This window comes from Tympanuchus pallidicinctus, unplaced genomic scaffold (assembly GCF_026119805.1).
Source record: "Tympanuchus pallidicinctus isolate F22 unplaced genomic scaffold, pur_lepc_1.0 scaffold1, whole genome shotgun sequence".
NCBI classification, from domain to species: Eukaryota; Metazoa; Chordata; class Aves; order Galliformes; family Phasianidae; genus Tympanuchus; species Tympanuchus pallidicinctus.
Window position 1 is genome coordinate 35,358,852 of NW_026294618.1, and position 17,880 is coordinate 35,376,731.

A 17,880-nucleotide genomic window follows, 5' to 3' on the forward strand; every position below is an offset into this window, starting at 1 on the left:
TAAGGTATAAACTATTCTCCAACTTGCCCCACAAAGAATTAATCACATATTTATCTTAATAAGTGAACAGTCCACAATACCCTCATAAACCTCTGGCCCTTTATTTGCAGTTATTTCCAATTACAACAAAAGGGGCAAAACTCAATAGAAAAAATGACTTCCTTTTGGGTGTGAAGCTGTCAGCCTGTGGTCAGTCAAAACTGTTGGCCATACACTTGAACTGTGTCACCAAACTAGCATCACTTAAGAATGGATCAAAGATGAAAAAGCCTGCTTTAGACTGTGATTTATGCTGGCCTTTTAACCTCTTGCTCTGTAAATTGCATCTGAGCAAGTGTGGCTGTGCCATGAATACCTGCTGCAGCTCTGTGTGACCTGTGTGAGATGTGGCCCTTCAAGCTCTACAATCATGGCCTACAGAGGGACTTCAAAGTCCCACTGATACTTGTACCCAAGTGACGCATCCAAGAGAAAAAAAAGAGCAAAACCATCTGGATTCTGACATCAATCCTGATTGTGAAGCCAGATATCAATGTGGACTACGCAGAGAAAGGCAGCAATAAGGTTGAGCTGGTCCAGCACAATTCAAGCATTCTGCAGGAGCTTCAAAGCCATTCATGGCAGGATGTCGAAACAATAAGCAATCAACCCAAAACCAAGCAGAGAGATAGCCCTTGTTAATTATTTATGTCATCCTGCCAGAAGGCGATGGTGTGACAATTTCGCTTTTTAGCACTTCATTATTAATTTTGAGAAAGTACTCAAAGAGAAAACAAGAAGCTGAAATTGATAAAATATTCTCACCATTTCTCAGTAATAAGCAAACGTACAAGTGCTGCTTTTTTGTTTCCCAAATATGATGCTCCCCTTTACTAAATCAACAGGCAACAGCTTGGAGCTATGTGACAGCAGATATCTTTGATGAAAGGAGGATTTTGATGAAGTAGAAAGACATTCGATATTTGCACGATCAAGTAAGCTATCAAATTCATTTACTTATGCTGTGACTACGGTAATTAAGAGGTAGTAAATGTGGAACTGAGCACCAGTTAAAATGCATTTTAAACCTGATTTTTACACTGGTTGCAATAAGGAGATCTTCTGCTAGCAGGATTCTTTAGGGTCTTTTCATGCTGTAATTAGAGAAGCGGATACAGAAGATAAATCGCCCTGCTCAGGCAAACAGCCCTGCTTTTGCAAGAGGAGTACTAACATAATAGAGGGCCTTTCATCTTAGCACTTAGAATTTGATCAACTGAGAAAACACATTCATATAATTCCACTCACCTACAGATAAACATCTCTGAAAAATGAGGACATTTCTATTTCTTAAACCAACCTGACAGGGCTGTGACTAAAAATATTTGTGTAACACACACGCTGCAGTATGGACACAGGAAAAACATCAAAATGAGTAACCAGAGGATATAACACCAGCTATTTAGCCACCAAAACGCCTCAGGAGCAGTGATGCATTCATTTAATGCCAAATAAGGCCCACAAATATCTATCATACATGAATAAATGTATTAGGGAATAATAGCATGTTCCCATTAATTACGCAAAGGCTGTGAACAAGCAAGAGGTCTGCAACTTAGGTAAAAAGGGACCTTTTTACAGTGTATGATCAGGAACAGGATTTGCTGACGTCAATTTAATTTATAACAGGATCAAAATTAAAAAAACAAACAAACAAACAAACAAGAAAAGATCGTGTTAGAAGTTAGAAATGCTACAGAAACTGTTCATTAAAAATAAAAGCTAATGGGGTGAACAGAGTCCTAAAACAACTTAGTTCTTTTAATATTAACTTAAAAAACCTGCTACTACAGCAGCAATATCAGATGATGCTGACACACCTTTGCCAGAAACCCCTAAGCAATTCTTAAGTATCTCTGAGGATGCTAAAAGGGAATAAAGAAGTCAATTTTACACATCCTGTGCTGTCTGTTAGGAATGATATATCATTAAACCATCAGGCAAAGTTTAATCTCTGAAAAGACTTTTACCTCTGCTGCGTTCAACTGAGTGGAAAGGAAAGAAATTTAAGCTTGGTTGGCCTATACCCGACAGAGGCTTTGTAGCAGAAGCTTGCTGAAGTTTGCTGATGAGTGGGTGATAAGCTGCTCCCCAAGTTTTGCTTGCTTTGAGAATAGAGAGCAGGCTGGGCGATTTTCAAAGCAGATTCCCCAAGCAAGCTGTTCAGAGAAGCCACCATCCAGAAGGCTCAACAGGAGGAAAAGGAAGTAGGAAAATCACAGCTAATGGGATTTGGCCACAACTAGAAAAAGCTAAGTTTCAGAATACATTATGAACAGTCTTGCACTTCTGCACTGCACCAGTTCACTGGTGGATGAGAAAAATCTATGTACACTTAATGCCTTAAAAAGCTCCGTATAATTTAGATTAATAAATGTTTAGAACAAACCTCGCTTCATCTCTGGGCTGCCCTGTGGATGCATGCATTAAGTAGAGGAAATTGCCACCAATACATCAAGGTTTCCATGACTTTCTGTAGGGAGAACAAGTCAGTCTAGAGATTTATGTAAGATAAATGCATGCTCGTAAATGCCATAAACGAATACTTTGAGATATAAGGAGGTCACTGCCCCACTCTTCTTAGAAATCAGCTCTCAGCCCACTGATCCCTCTGCAGAGGATTTGAAGTTTGATCAAGTTTTCTGTGGGAGGGAATTGCTATTCAATCCTTCCTTAGGGCATAATTGGAGCTCAAAGTACAGGGTTACCTTGCTTGCAAGACTCTCCTTGGCACAACTTCAGATTGGGGAAGGCTGTACAATTATGGCATAGAATAAGATCTTTGGAAGGAAATGAAGATCTTTCAAGCCTGAAGGAAAGAAAAACAGCCTTTCCTGCTGAAATAACAGCAAGTGCTTTGGTGTGCCTCAGTGGTGTGAATTCCAGGAACCAGCTACGAGTTGCATCTTTTTTTTATGAGCAACTAGGTCAAACCTCAGAGCAGAACCCACAGTTCTGCTGCTTTGGGTTACGAGGCACCAAGGATCTTCTGCTCTGCTTCTGACCTGGATGGCCATGGTGACAACCACTGCTCATCACAGTTAGAATTCAGCTCTGTAAATGGGGAACAAGTCTGTCTCTTAGAGAAAATTGAGCAGTTATAGCTCTCAGCTCTGGAGACATTCTGTATTCAACTCTTCTCAGGAAATAATGTAGAATCCCAGTGTGGAAATAACATGAGCTAAAGAAGAGACAATCTAATGCAAATAGTTCAGATGGGAGGCCAACAGTGCAGGTCTAGAACAGTATACAGAGATACCACAACACCTTTAAGACTTAACACACATCTGCCAAGGAATTTCCCTTCTCAAATGCTAGCACTGTGAGCTCAGTGCTGAGAAGAGAGCAGCTGGTTGCAATGCAAGAATCATTACTCAAGAAGATACCCTCTACCTGGTGTATACTGTGGAAACTGAAGCCAAGTGCAAGGCATGACATAACACGTAAGCACTTCCTTGGATCCCAAAGGAGGCAGCGCCACGGTACGTGCAGCAAGGGAAGGTGCCAGCAACGAAGAAATTCCTGGTCTAATCGTGAGATACAGGAAGAGGTAGTATGGCCAGAATAATGGAAGTGATATGAGAAGTGAGATAAAAGAAGTATGAGGTTGATAGCATCTTACAGACAACACAATTTTTAGACAAAGGAGGGGAAGTTGAGCAGCTCTGAAAGAGAGAGAAGGAAGAGTAAGGCTGATTTTCCTGATAGTCAGGTCACAAACAGTTCCCAAAACCTGTCTAGTCTGGCTGGATGTCTGATATAAAGAAGCAGAAAACAATGAATGTGGCAACTTAAGGGGAGAGAAAGGAGATATTAGGGTGTAGGGTATTAAGTAAAATTACAAGTCTTCCAAGTGCAATAAACAGTGATGAAGCTATGGACCCGAAAAGTTAATAGAGGAATTACACAGAAGTTGTTCACTCAGACAAAATCTTAAAAAAAAAAAAAACAAAACTTTGGCTCCTCACAAACTTCTTTTCTGGTGGAAATCCCACAGTCAATGATGGGAGGTCGACTTTATAAAGTGAGATTTTAACATGAATTGCAGCTCTGTGTAAACTATGAGAAATGTTGCTCACAGCAAGAGAAAATGCAGGATAACGAGATATTTGTGGATGTGGGGAGAAAGAACATTACAGCAACTATGCAAAAAGAATAAATAGCAACACCGTCCTTCTCTGTAACTTCTTGGAGAATCTCAGTACAACCTACAGTAGTGATTTCTAGTTACGTGGTCACCCTTTAACACACAGCCCTGGTCTCCAGTTTGGCCTCTTTACACTCTCATCCCTTGCTGCTTCTCACTCCTCACTCCAGAACCTCAGCTGTGAGCTGACGGGCAAGGACCCTGCCGTGAGTTTGTGCAGTGGCCAATGTGGGACCCAGCCGGGACTCGGGGTGCTGCCAAGTGCTCCTTCTCCACAATTAATGAGGGGGGCTGATAAAGAGATGGGGGACAAAGGCTTTCCTCCTAGTGAGAAAACTCTTAAGCAGAAAGCTGGTCTAGCTGAGAAGTCTTTCTCCATGCCAAACATGCTCAATAGCACAGCGCGGCGCAGTGAGCAAGCCGTGAAATCCAGTGGCCTTTCAGATGAAAGCATGACAAAAAAAGAAGCGGGAGAAGAAAAAAGGAAGACAAGGCCAAGCAGAGTGGGGCAGGCTGCAAGCAAACACTCCCCTCCCAGAACGACAGAACTTTGACTGGACACTGCCCTGTGGAGCCTGCAGAAGATGCTGTTTTTTTGTGAGAGAGTCAAGTTAAAATGCAAACCTGCATTCGCACATACATGAGTTCCTTAAGTACAGCAAAGAATTAAAGAAAATACTTTGCATTGAACTTGCTTTATTGTGTATGCGCTCCACTAATTTCCAATTGCAGTTTCTGCTCCAGCTCTCAGTCATCATCAGGATGACACACTGACATTCAATATTGCCATGTTAGAAAATCTAGAGTAACTGGAAATCATATTAAGAATATTTAAATACAGTCCATGTCTATTTAAGGTTTGAATACATATCATTACAAAATGGCAAAATTAACCCAATCTAATTCTCTCGGGGATGCACGAAGATCTAAACAACCCCAAGCTGGATGTTCTCCTTTACCACCCACTCAAATAAACAAAACAATCCCAAACACGCCAGGGTTAGTTTAGGCTGCAAATGGTAACACAATCAGCCTTCAATCCCCATGCCCAAACGCAGTTCACTCCCCACTGTGGCGCAGATTGTTCCACAAGGAAAGCATGGCCCCACTGTGGCCCCGCTGTGGCCAGCAGCTTGCTCATCATGGGCACTACATTGTTCCTTCCCAGCACCCCAAACCATCCCCAGTGGGCACACAACATTGCTGTTATGGGACTCGCTGGCCCTGGCAAAGCCATTCCTGCAGTACTGGGGTGAGCTGCTTTCCAGCAGCCCCGGCTAGGAGCTCCTCGCTCCTAGAAACCAGCACTGTCAACAGCATGCCCTTTGTTGTGTGCGTGCGCAGCTTGCTGGTTGTTTTGGGTCTCGGTTGTTCTATTTCGAGGAGAAATTTTAGTTTTAAATGAGTAATCTGTTTTCGAGTGATTTCTCCACGCTGGCTCCACCCTGCACTGTAAACTAGACATTACCTTATACAAGAATGAATCCGCTGCATTCCTCCGTCTCGCTGCCGCGCAGCACATTTCCTACCCTTGCAGCCCAACCAACAGCAGCACACGCTCCCCCACCCCTTCCCCCTGCGTTTTCTTTTTCTTTCCCTTTTTTTTTTTTTTTTCTTTCTTCACCGCCTCACTGTGTTTTTGTGTAAATGATCTCACATGACTCAACAAATCCATCTGCCTGGAGCAGGCCGAGTTTGGAGCCTTCCCAGGAGGGAGGAGAAGAATTGCTTTGTGGAAAGGACCTGGAGCTTTGCCCTTTCTCTGGCTCAAATTACCCGCCTGTCAGGCCTGACGGATTTGGCTAAAAATAAAAGGAAGCGGGCCGTGAAAAGGAGATGAATGAGCTCAGCAGTTCCTTAGATAACATGGGCCTGGTGTTGCCCAAAGCTCCCGGCGCAGGAACTTCAAATGCCGGGCATGTAAGCGCAGGGCCACAGACGAGGTGAACTTGGACGCTGTGGGGAGAAAAGCAAAACCTAACCGTACGCCGCTGGAAATAACTGGATTAAAGGCACGCACGCAGAACAGGAAAGCTGCCTGCTGTAGGTTTGGGGCTTGTAAAACCCCAGATTTACGGCACTTCCACGGTGAGTGGGGTCTAGAGGATGCGGTGGGGGACGCGTGGAGTCACGCGTGATGTCAGCCTCCCGGCTGCGCCAGCTCTGCGTGGAAAGTCATCAGCACCCATGTGTGCCCAGTGCTGCACTGAGTATTAAGCACTTAGTTTGGCAACGTAATGACACACTGTAGCAATCTGTAATGCGAGGCAGTCAGCAAAGCCCTGGCTCTGCGAGCTATTCCTCCTAACCATTAACCATATGTTTGGCTCCACCGTCACCCGAGTGAGCGGGTGTTCCAGCACACCATCTGGTTTCTATCCACACAGGCAACTGCAAAGCACATAGCATTTCCCCCCAGAGCTGAATGTTCCTCCCGGCATCCCCTCTCCTGCTGCCCTCCCTGCCGAGCCCCCTGCTCCCCATCTTCCTCCTTCACCTCTCACAGCATCAGCCTCTCTTCCCGACACGCCACCCTGCTACTGGCACTTGAAATGTCACCCTAAAAGCATGTCCAAAGACTGGGGATGCCACAGCATGCAGCCCCCTGTGCACCTAGAGCACATGCTGGGATCGCATTGCCCAGTGTCAAGTCTTGATGTGTTGTGCTACAAAATGGACACTGTCCTGACAGACCCTGGGGCTGCTGCAGCAGCCATCGTGTCCGCTGGCACCAACTCTGTCCTGACATTGCACAAACACCATGAGACTCCACCAAGAGAAGGGTAATTAGCAAAGTACCCCAAATGGAGCTTTCTAAGCATGCCTGGTTTTGGTGCCCCTGCCCAAAACTAAAGAAAAGTAAAGAAGAAAGAGGAATGGAATGAGAGAGAACGGGAAGAAAAGGAATGAAAATATTTACTTTCCCTGTGATAGCTAAACAAACCTTTTCTGAAACTATAAAAAAAGCTTTCAAGCATTATATTTTAGAGGACTTTGTACCATATGTTTACTTTATGATTCTATGAATTCTAAATACTATTTATGTTTTTTACAGCACTTCCATCCTTATGTTTATTTCTGGAGTCACCTATGGGAGATCAGCAGTAATTCTCCTCCCAGGTTGTTGGCCAATTTGAGATTAATCATGACCTAATGTAAGTATGCAGGGATGCAAGCAACACGATATTCAACAAATCCCACACTTGCTGCTTTAAGTAAGCTCATACTCCACAATGAGTCACACATACAGTGTTTATCCAAGTTACCAAGTCCATTACATTTGCAAACATATACACATCACAGCCATAAGCACACAACTGTTTACACCAAGACACATTCCTATGGCTGGATATTGATTTTTTAATAAAATGTCATTATGCTGATGTTGATACAGCAACTATCTTTCCAGAGGATGCAATTTAACATTAAAAAGAAGCTGGCTGGAGGAAATACTAAATCCACACCCATTCACATACTATTTAAATATCCTTCTCGGGCATGAATACAGAAATGCAAAGCTGCAATTGCTTTTTTTTTTTTTTTCTGCCTAGCATCTAACAAAGAAAATGCAAAGGAATCTCCAGTTAGAAACAGCTCAGTCTAAGGCAACCAGCTCTGCTGATCTGCTCCTCAAAAAAATCTGTGCTGAAAAGCGAAAGTCTATACTGACAAGGATACATGCTCTTCTACTTTCTCATGCATGTGAGAATTAAGTGTGTGAAAAAGCCACTGTAAGCCATTATCCTGAAATCAAATAGACACGGGGAAAACCCTTATGTTCCAGAAAAGCCTGATGGCTTCACCAGGACTGCCTAAGAAACGTGAGGTCAGGATCTGGCTCCACTTAAAATGCACTGCAATTAGCACCCCAAATGTCCCCCTTCCAGCCATCTCTGCCTCTCAGTTAGGAAAATAATTAGAATGATTAAAAACATAAGAGATGCATTTTAGCTAACAACTCACATTTCTTAACAAGTAGGGTCTGAATATATTAAAGATGATATTTTAAGGTAACTGCCAACATACTGGTAGTATTCTTAAATACTGCACATTACAACTGCTACCATTCTGCAAGAAGAAATTGTCTTCATTCATACAAAACACCCAGAGTTAGTCTGCTACAGCAAAGACACAGGTAGGGGTATTTTAGCAGATAACAATCTGTTCTGAGCCAGAAATCTTTTAAAATGGAGAATTCAAGGAAAACAGTCACAGATTCAGCATTCCATAGTCTGAAGGGACAGCTAATCATTTGACCTTCTTCCCTAGGCCTGGAGTTTTCTTTGTACATTAATGAAGTTCTAAGAGGCTGAATTAAGCCTGACTCTTAGCCTAAGAATGACAACAACACACACACACACAAGAACAACTTCAGTTTTAACAGCCTGAGATAACGAAAAATGTCTCAGCCCCAGCAACAGTGTCCCATTCAGAAACTACCCTCGCTGCCAGAACTTACACTCTCTTGCTGGGTCTGAATTAATTTAGCAGCCAGCCACGGGCTCTTATTATACCTTGTCACCTCCCTCTGCCACTCAGCTCCTGACAAAGGGCCACTGTCAACCTGAAATCTAGACAATTTTAAAGCATAATAAAAGAGCAGCGTCACATTATTACCTGAATCCACCAAGTCCTCCTGCCAACAGTGATGTTTCTGCAATCACATTTTTCTGTTTTTAAAAACTTCTCTCTTGCCTCATCGCTCTGTGTGAAAACCAACACAAAAGAGAAAACTTATTAACTGGATGAGATTATCTATTATTTGTATTACAGCAGGTAGAATTCCCAGCTGATATTTTAGACTTTTTTTTTTTTTTTCCTACTAAGTGTCACGAAAATATTAAACAAGAAAAAGTCCTTTTGGCAAAATTGCTTACTGACCAACCAGAGGAGACAGCAGCCTAACAGGAACAGCACCTTGCTTGCAGAGCTGTGAGAGAACTCAGCTCCCGGAGCCCAAGTCCTGCATCCATCCCCCAGGGAAGGCAGCACAGGAACCAAAGCCCAGCAGGCACTCAGTGCTACCAAAAGCAGGCACACAAGGGAAGAGGGAGTATCTTTTAAGTTTCTTTCAGTTTCATTAGTAAATACACGCCACTAATAACCATAGTAGCAATGTAAAAATAATACTCGTAAAATTACATCAACAGTAAATTACTTAATCATACAGTTTCCCTGAACTTGGCTCATACAACATTTTTTAGGCGGTGATTTTGCTTAAAATTCTCAACAGGGTCTTTTTGTGCCTGTGCTCAGTTCTCACTTCACACATTACTTGTTTCACACTTCAGTGTCAAACTCTTCTGATGAACCGTAATGGACACTTCATATGAGAAACTTCCACACTTAAATAAGGAAGAAAAAAGCTAGTATGGTAGAAACCCAACTGAAGATACAGCTTCATAAAGAAACCACTAGCCTCTCTGAATTGCCTGAAGACACATCATAAGTGAAGAAAAATTAGGACTGGATATTCAGTCCTGAAAATGCCATTAAAGTCAATATTGCTTTCTCTGAAAGCAAACAAAACAAAAACATTCACACCAGAAGATGCAACTCAGCCACCTGCACATGACCCCTTGCTCACCTCCACATGGGCAAAGTACAGGCAATCCCACAGCACAGGGAGATATGGCTGTGACACCCTTCCTGCCATACCGGTGCTCAGTTGTTCAGCACACTCTGTCCATAGCCAACATGAGTGTCTGCCAGAGAGAGCTTTGTTGCAAGGTTTTGGTCACAACAGTCTGACTGACTCATTTCATAAAGAACAAAGTGCCTGAAAAAGCTCAACATGTTCTGGCAATCCAGAGATTTTCAACAGGGGACTTGCACTGAGAAGAACTGACTTTTCTATGGAATATGAACCTTGCTGTCCATGACAAAAACCTGCCTAAATCTGCTCAACTTGCAAGCTTTCAAAAAAAAAAAAAAAAACCCCACAAAACTACTACTACTAATAATAAAAACATTAAAAATATTCTTTACCAAGCAAGCATGAAAAGATTTGCAGCTTCCTGAGCAAGGACTTGTCTAACCCCATGCCCGTGCCAAGCAACAGCCCCAGCAGCATGGAGCCACCAACTGAATGCAGTGCAACCAAAGCTGGGCCAAGAGGAGAGCAGAAAATACACTAGAGCTAGAAACTTCACTGCACATCGATGGGAAATCAGAGGTCAGATGGGCAGAAAGCGACAAGCTGCACAAAGGGCTGCAGGTCGTGCAGTGGCTGTGAACCTTCTTGGAGTTGATACAATGCCAGTTGATGCCATTTACCATTTTTATTTGCTTCCTATATTTTTAATTCAGTGTAGCAAAGGTAGGCTGTAAGAAAGAACACTGACAAGGGGATGTGCCGGAAGAAGCACCGCAGACAGCAGCTGCACTCTCCCTAATGCATCCCCTGCCACATTCAGTGCACTGGACATATTTGAGCTGCACGCCAGTGCCACAGGAGGAAAGCACAGGAAAGCACCGACATTTGCTGGCAGTGAAGGTGCAGACACAATGTGGCTCCTCACTATTTCTACAGCCTTTGGAGCAGGCCAGCTGAGCCCTGGAGGGCTGCCACAGGGTAGGGCACGCAAGTCTCTCAGTCCAGCTTTTCCCAAGCAGTCACTAATGGCAAGTTCTTACCTATCCTGAAACCCTGGCTTCTCTCAAGCAAAACGCACGACTGCTCACAGCAAATGCAAAAAGGAGCTGTATTTCCATTACATGAAATATTACGTGATACTGAGACATCTCCACGGCAAGGCTGTGATATCCTCACGAACTCTGTCCTTAATTTTAGCTCTCTTCCTGTAAAAAAGTGGTAGCGCTTCCCAAACCATTTATCAAACTCTCAAGCGTGACAGCGATGAACGGAAAAGTCGGTGAGGAAATTACAAACTTTTTTAGTAGGGCTTGAGTGGTGTGCAATAAATAAATCCTAGGGCCAAGCACGGAGCAGCAGGAGTGCATGACACTGGGAGCTCAGCAGGCTCTTGCTGAAAGAGCAGCACAATCACGGATCCACGAACTACCCGTGCAATTCCCAGGCTTGGAGCAGGGCTGCACAGATTATTTTTACATCTTGATGATTCACACTGTGACCTCACTTGTAATATTTTCATCTCATTGTGTATGAAAATAAAATTAGTAGTAGAATGTTGGAATGGCCCTCAATATTATGCTTAGACACTCACAACCCATAGCAGAGTGCAGCTTTATGGTCAACCCAATGCGTGATGCAGAAAGACTGTTCTTAAAGGTAAATAATTCAGGGCTTGAATTCCATAAGGTAAATAATTTAGGGCTCTAATGAACTTGCCGACTGTAAATAGGGAGCTGCACTGCTAGGAGCCTTCTAAACTGCCCTACATGCAATCCTCAGGAGTGCAGAATAGAAATTGACAGCAAAACTGTGCCTGAGATGTTCCTGGCTGCAGTAGCAAGGGCTCACTCACTCCCAAACAAAAGGAATGTCAGATAGGAAAAGGCAGCTCCCATGTTCTGCATTGTGTCCTTGAGCTTCTGCAAAGGAGGTACAATTTAAGTAACATAACCTGGGCAAGGAGTAAGGTGGTCTGTGCTGCCAGGCACATGAGTAGGCTATTACCGCACAGAAGCACTGAAAAAGCCCCTCATGGACAGCTGAAACAGCATTTCAGTCCAGAGTTGCTAAAATCACAAGTGGCACTGGGTGAGGCTAGAAACTCTTCCCCATACTTGTACCAGAACTGGCTGTTGTCAACTGCTTTTGTCAACACCCAGTAATTCCTGAGCATCCATCCATCAACAAGTTTTTCAGTGGAACAAAATCCATCAACAAACCACAAGATCAATCCTCACCAACTCCTATATTACCAACAAGTCCCAGCCTTCACCCTCTACTACCAAGGAGTCATTCCCCAAGAGCAACTGCTCCTGAGGAAGTAGGGAAACCATATGAAAATGGGAATCATAGAATCATTGTAGAATGGCTTGAATTGTAAGGGACTTTAAAGCCCATCCAGTTCCAATCCCTTTGCCATGGGCAGGGCTGCCATTCACCAGCTCAGGCTGCCCAGGGCCCCATCCAGCCTGGCCTTCAGTGCCTCCAGGGATGAGGTGTCCACAGCTTCTCTGGGCAGCCTATACCACCCTCTGAGTAAAGAATTTTCTCTAACATCTAATCTAAACCTCTCCTAGTTTAAAATAGGACAAATTTCCCTTTGTCCTATTACTATCCTCTTGCGTAAAAAATCTGTCTCCCTAAGGGATGTGGTGTATTGTCAGATGGCTGCAGACCAGCTCTCGCTCCATGCCCATAGATGTCACTTCATGGCTGGCAGAAATGTGTGTCATCAGGATAGACGAGGAAGCTGGAGTTATCCCAGTGCCATCCTCTAGGTAACGTTCCCAAAAGTGGAAGCAAATCTAGGGCAAGGTTGCATCTGACAAGATCCAGGGTGTGAAACAAAAACAACCCCCAGCGGTTTCTTTGTTCCCCATTGATACCACTCAACCGAAAAACATTTTGCAAAGTAGTTTACACCATGCAATAAGAGTTTGTTCCAAATGCAATGCTTGGGTTGCGGTGTCTCAAGAGCTGGCAAGCACAACTCCACTGCCAAAGCCTACCTGCTAAATGCCATGCTGAGAAGTATGTGTTAGTCTGTGCTTCAAAACTGAAAACCCAGACACTGGAACAAGAAAGGAAGCACAAAGTATTCATTTCAAACCTGTGATATTTGTGAACAGTAATTGTGCTCAGTCTCCACACAAGTGGTAGTTGATACCTATCCAGGAACAGAGCTGAAAAACAAAACAGTCTGCAAATCTCTGCTAAGTGAAGTTACTGTAATCTCACTGTATGCCATTTCCTTGTTTACGTCTCATGATATCGAAGTTCAGCTTTTGGAGCAACACAAGCGAGGAACCTAGAAAGTGAAATGTGATCTTATTTATGAAATAAGAGAGCACGCTGCAAGCAAGAATTCGTATGCACACACATCCAAATCCTGTTCCTCAGTCAAACACCCACTCTCAAAATCCTGTACCAACCAGATCAGCAAATGTGCACATGCTTGCACTCTTGCAGAAACAATAGTCTCTTTCAGCCCATACAATCTTCTGAAGAAACAGGCTAAAACGTCATGGGAGAAGTTAGGAAATATCTGCAAAAAACAGTTCACAAGATGAAAGGCAGAATGAGGATTTTAAATCCTATGAGTGCATGACATGGAAGAGAAATTCACAGCTTTGTCACCTATCCACTCTGGCAAAATGTTTAAGACAGAAAAGGGACTTGCCACAATACTGGAAAACAAAGCCCTTCAAAGGTAGGACAGTTCCCTATAACCAGGGTGTTTCCGGCACCATACAGCTCCCAGAGGCGCGTGGCAGATCTCAATGCCACTCCCAATTCCCATAGGGATCTCTTGTGGCAGGCAGCAGGGGGGAGGCAGGCTGAGCTTTCTGCCCTGAGCACTCCACACCTCCAGGCACTCCCGCCCCAACCCTGCTCTGCTGCTGCTGCTCTGTTTTTTAATTAAACCAGCACAAGCTTGGAGTTGCTGTGGGGCTAAGCAAAACGATGATGTGTTTTGTGTCTTGAAATGGTGCGGCAGAAATGCCGACTGAGGGGAGAGGGGCAAACTGCCCATCTTAAAGTTGGGGAATTGGAGACAAAAAAGAAGTTGCAACGATGCCACTACTCCTAACTCTTCCAAAGTTCACCTGTGGGAGACTCAAATTTAATAAAGTGAACATTGAATCAGCAGGGACATGGGGCTGGCTGCTGGTAATACCCCACAGAAGTCACCATGAACTCTCACCATCCAGCATTTATTTCATACACATCGGGTCTCCAAAAAAGTTACCAGAAAGAAAATTCTGCCATTGTAAGTGGTAGCACTGAGTACTCAGGGATTTAAAATGAGCCTATGTCTACAAATCCATCCTTCTCCTCCAAAAGCTTTTAGCTCCTGTAGGAAACAAATGCTCCCATACCATTGTCTATTTTCTAGGCGTGTACTCACACTGCCTATTCTATGCAATCATCTGATGTGCATCTCTGTACGCGATTGCTCATGTTAAGGAAAACACCGATTCTTGCAAAAACACGGCAAAGGTTCTTAGCAGCAACTGTGGCTTGAACTCTGCTTTTGTCTTGCATGGAACAGACAATACAACCATTGGTATTCTTAACTCTCACACCCGTCCCTAAGCTCTCTCTCCCTCTCTGCAGGATTTAAGCAATTAATCTAAAACTGACTGTACATATTTTTCAAGCTGTAGGAGTAAATCAAAGTATTATTTGATGCATCTGATTATACAGACACCATATGAGAATGTGAGAGCTGATCAGACAAGCATACAAGTTGCTTTTTCACTTCACAGCTCCTGGAGTCAAAAAGGGTGTGTAGGACCCTGATATATACCAGATGTTTTAAAGTAAGGTGGAAAAACTGGTGTGGATGCATTTGTCCATGGTGAAAGCTCCCTGACAGCTACCAACTGGCAATGCTTCAGCACACAGCCCAGCTTTGCCTGTGAAAGATTAAAAGCCTAATGTAAGGCGAATAGACACAGCTTTTATGCAGACATATAATCCTGGTCTCAATCCTGCTCAGTTTTCCAGAAAATAAATTTGACAAGTCTGTCGGCACGATGCAAGAAATCCTCAAAACAGAGCCCATTTCATTAACTGTGTTCTCGTGCTATTTAAGAAAAAATGATCATTTTAGAAATAAAGTTTGGGTGGGAGCTTGTCTGTGGTTTCATCCAGTTCCACACTGAACCAGGGAAATGAGAGAACTAGATTTTGCAGATTTTTGTTTGCATTAAAAAAAAAAAAGAAGAAGAATTAAAGACAAAAGTCAGCTTTCACCTCAGCTCACAGAGCATTCAATCACTACCTTCCCTCCACTACGTAAGGAGACTTCAAATGTCTGTCTTGAAAAACCAAGCTTCATCTTGTAGTTATGATACAGGGGCTGCTTTATTATTATTATTTTTAAAGGAAAAGCAATCGTAAAGAAAAAAAAGAAAATGATCCTCAATAAAAGCACATTTTCTTGGAAACAGGACCATGCATGCATCATTTAAATTGCCCTCGTGGGTGAAGCTCAGTGTAGACAGTTGAAGTCTTCCAAGGACTCTTGTAGAAGTCTGGAAAGTCCAAAATATTGCAAAGGGTGGGTGGATGTGGCTGTCCCTGATCGCAATGTGTGTGGGTGTGTGAAGGGAGGACGGCTGCCTCAGCCAAGGACATCCAGACGCTGGAGGAGCAAGCTGAAGCTACTTCTTCACTTCTCTGTTCTTCTCCTCTCTGTTCTTCTCCTACATGGTCTTTGCAATCATAAAATGAGGTTTTGGAGATTTAACTAGGAATTGGAAGGTGACAGGATATTTTGTTTACAATACAGTCAAATAGTACTTACATATTTTTTGTTTTTAAGCATTTACTTGTGTGTATACACTGCACTTTTCTTTAGGTCAGCACTGAAATCATCCATTCCTGCACAGGCAATAATCCTTTGTGCATTAAACACACACTTTGTCTCTTACTATTCTGCAACGACATCCATGCCTGATCCTCACTTTTTCCAAGCACCACCTTCTGCCTGCATTGAGTCCTTCAGTCACTGACTCCAGTTGCATCTCCTTTTCCTTGAAGGCATTCATTAAGACATCAAGGTCTGATTTCTAAGTTCCAAGTTACCAGTTTCATCAAGGAAAAGTGTTTGGATGTGAAGCACCCAAATGAGAAAATGTATTTACTCCATAACCAAGAGCTTTTGAAACACATCTTTTAGGTACAAATCTCAGTTCCTGAAATTTACTTTTTGTCGCCTCATTATGTTCATTGTACTCTAGCAGAAACCAGAGTACCCCTACTGTAGAGTTGAAGCCATTATGTTTCCAGATCTGTCTAATGCTGACTGGTCAACCAGACGCAAAATGTTGAAAGGACCTGATGCTTGACTTCAAAATTTCAACAATTTTCTGTTACTTCTAGGATTAGGTGCTTGTGGTTTGAATTACTGCTAGGAGAATGGAATCTTACAGCCAACACTACTTCCCACACTGCTGGGCTGCCCTCAAAAGAAAAACAACGAGAAGAAGGCAGGCATGAAATAGCTTAATTGAGACACCCAGAAAAGGCTCTGTACTAAGAGAAAAAGTTAAGTGCAATTAATTGAAATAAAGGCTAAACCCCCAGTAAGTACTCTCTTCAATCTTAAGATCAGGCTCTAACAGAGAAGTCTTGACCACTGACTTTAATCATGCAGGCACTGACTTCATCAATGTTATCTTCCAGCCAGACTGCTCCTGTTAAGAAGCCTTTAATATTTCCAGCAGAATCCATAGTCTGAAACTCAATTTTTTTACTACAGTCATGCAGAGAAAAGAAAATCCAACTCACCAGTGAAGAACAAAAATACCAGATCAATGTGCATACAGACTTAGAAATATAACTCTAATCCTTCACTTGCTAAGAAATCTCTCTCAAAGAAGTGTTTATGTTAAAATTTAAAGTTACGTTCAACATTAATCGTAGGGAATTTTACAACAGAACATAGAGATTTTAAAAGGATTCTACAGTTTTAATGAATTCCTAGAACCCATAGACTGAAATTAAATGGGGGTGGGGGGACCCACAGTGTTGGCTAGACATATTTCAATATTTGTTACCATAGAAACAAGCCAGCAGATTTAGGTTTTGGAGTTATCCTTGCTATAAAATATTAAACTTCTTACAGTTTTTGCATATGTATATTATGGCAAGAACACTGTCAATTCTGATAAAGCCCAAAGCATCTTAATTATTTAACAGGGCTTTAGTGGATTTTTTTTTTTTTTAAGAATATCTTTTTAATTTTTTTTTTTTTTTTTCTTAAGAGGTCATGCTTAAAAATCTTCCAGTACCTCCTGAATATCAGAGACACTTCTGGCTGACAGAGCAATATACTGGAGATGCACACGAGATAAAAATTTCCTTTGCCACAATGCAGCAGAGAAGTTGTAGAAAAAAGAAACAAAAGCATATTCTGATAAAGAAGATTCAACAATGATCAAATATAGACCAATTAGTAACTCTGATAGTTTTAGTAGTTATAAGAACATTGAATGTTATATCCCATTTGAAAAACAGCTCATACTTGAAGTTTGATTCTTTTCTCAACCCTAGCAACGGAGAAATGCTAAAGTACAGAATTTAAGTGATTGAGATAACATCTTGACGCTTCAATGGTATCAAGAATTTCTGGCAGACATCTGAGAAATGAAACAAACATCGTCCTTTCATGCTTTAAAAGAGCATCAACTGTTTTACGCAATTCATAGCAAACCCAACACATGAAAGATTAGCAATTCAAACCCAAAGAAAGGACAGGTGTTTGCTTGAGCACGCCCCTTCAAAGAGGAAGGAGAAATGCTTGTTCAAACAGCCCCAGTGGTCCACAGACCTGTAGCTCATCCTGTCACCCCGAAGAGCCATCAACTGCTGGGGAGAGTGGCAAACACCAATGCTCGTGCAAACCCAAGCTCAGAGCTACTGGGACTGGATGTGTGCAAGTGACACTGGCCCTGACTTTACAGCAAAAAGCAGTTCCATGTTGCAGCCCTTGCTTTCAATCCGGATTTGAGAAAATGTGTTTACTGGAGGCTTGACATGAGGCTTTCACATGAGGAAAAAATGAAAACCTTGAGAGCAAAAGCCATAA

General features: G+C 42.7%; 1 protein-coding gene across 2 annotated transcripts in view; it reads right to left on the bottom strand.

Moving 5' to 3' along the window:
* Window positions 1-17,880, bottom strand: part of BACH2 (BTB domain and CNC homolog 2) — a 182,590-nt gene that overhangs the window by 134,648 nt on the left and 30,062 nt on the right. Inside the window, exon 2 of one of the 2 annotated variants that reach the window (XM_052676146.1) lies at window positions 8,804-8,890. The exons of the other annotated variant lie outside the window; for it this stretch is intronic. The gene's annotated coding sequence lies outside the window, so the exon portion shown is untranslated. The remainder of the gene's footprint in view (window positions 1-8,803; window positions 8,891-17,880) is intronic. 2 annotated transcript variants of the gene reach the window in all.